At 38.4% G+C, this 1,767-nt stretch overlaps 1 non-coding gene across 1 annotated transcript; it reads left to right on the top strand.

Moving 5' to 3' along the window:
• Positions 1-1,423: 1,423 nt before the first annotated feature.
• Positions 1,424-1,548, top strand: LOC122892849. The gene has a single exon (XR_006381522.1). It is a non-coding gene; the product is annotated as a U11 spliceosomal RNA (small nuclear RNA).
• Positions 1,549-1,767: the final 219 nt, after the last annotated feature.

Raw genomic sequence — 1,767 nt, 5'->3', positions numbered from 1 at the left:
CTGTAGTGTCATTTGCGAATATCTTCTCCCATTCTGTGGGTTGCCTCTTTGTTTTGTTGGCTGTTTCCTTTGCTGTGCAGAAGCTTTTGATCTTGATGAAGTCCCAAAAGTTCCTTTTTGCTTTTGTTTCCTTTGCCTTTGGAGACATATCTTGAAAGAAGTTCCGTGGCTGATGTCGAAGAGGTTACTGTCTATGTTCTTCTCTAGGATTTTAATAGATTCCTGCCTCACGTTGAGGTTTTTTATCCATTTCAAATTCATCTTTGTGTATGGTGTAAGAGAATGATGGAGTTTCCTTCTTATATTTGTAGCTGTCCAATTTAAGGGAAAAAATTATCACTCTTAGGTAAAATAATATAGCACAGGCTACCGTGTTTGGAACTTATGTTCCCTGTATGTGTTTTAGCAGTAATCAGAGTTCTGATTTCCAGACAAACTTAGGTGAGATAACCTTAAAGTCCTCAAATCCCAATTACTGGATATAACTAAAACGTGAGCTTTGTGTTGGTAATTTTTCAGTGAATACCATGATCAACTAATCAATTACTTTGGATGAACTAATTTGCTTCTTTTTTTTTAACCAGCATTTTTGAAAGGCAGAGCCCATAGGTGGATAATTTTCTCTCTCCTATCCATTGAGGGGAGATAGCAAATTACCTCACGTACATACCTTGGAACACTAGGACTAAATTAGTTTAGAAAAATCATTAGAGTCTAGATAAAGCTAAGATTCTTGTTTCCTAAGAACAAAGGAATAATAACGCAAATCGATTTTAATACATTAAGTCTAAAGCCTACATGGTCAGATGTATGACATAATAAATCTGTGTTTAAATTTTAAATTGGTGGGCGCCTGGGTGGCTCAGTGGGTTAAGCCGCTGCCTTCGGCTCAGGTCATGATCTCAGGGTCCTGGGATCGAGTCCCGCATCGGGCTCTCTGCTCAGCAGGGAGCCTGCTTCCCTCTCTCTCTCTCTGCCTGCCTCTCCGTCTACTTGTGATTTCTCTCTGTCAAATAAATAAATAAAATATTTAAATAAATAAATAAATAAATAAATAAATTTTAAATTGGTTTCCAATAAATAAATAAATAAATAGGTTTTCAAAAGTATTTTTACAGAGCTAAAACATGGCATAGACATTTTGAACATCAGAGGAAACTACTTGTATGTGTATATCTTCTAGACCTCACACCAATATCTGGTCTAAAGAAAATGTTGAGTAGGGTGCCTGGGTGGCTCAGTGGGTTAAGCCTCTGCCTTAGGCTCCAGTCATGATCTCAGGGTCCTGGGATTAAGCCCTGCATCAGTCTCTCTGCTCAGTGGAGAGCCTGCTTCCCTCTCTCTGTCTGCCTGTCTCTGTGCCTACTTGTGATCTCTCTGTCAAATAAATAAATAAAATCTTTAAAAAAAAGTTGAATAAAAAAATAAGGGCTGCTGTCGTGAATGGCACACGTAGGGCAGCTCTATTGCTCTACATGCAGAATCGACATCAATAGATTTCAGAAGCATAATTTTTTGGTACCTGAAAGGTACTTTGGTACCTTTCAACAAACACCATTTGTTGAAAGCCCAACTCAGAAGCCAGGACCCACTAACAGATGGGGAGTGAATCAGAAAATAATTTTTTGGTACCTGGGCAGCTGGTGATTGTTGGTTCTGGTGCTCTTTTTTTAAGTAACCAAGGAAATAGAAAAACCCATCCTAAAATTCAGATGGAATCTCAAGAGACCCCAGATAGCCAAAATACTCTCATAAAAGAACAAAGCT

Source organism: Neovison vison, chromosome 12 (assembly GCF_020171115.1).
Source record: "Neovison vison isolate M4711 chromosome 12, ASM_NN_V1, whole genome shotgun sequence".
NCBI classification, from domain to species: domain Eukaryota; kingdom Metazoa; phylum Chordata; class Mammalia; order Carnivora; family Mustelidae; genus Neogale; species Neogale vison.
Note: the sequence above shows the minus strand (reverse complement) of the source record. Positions and strands in the feature narration are given on the sequence as shown.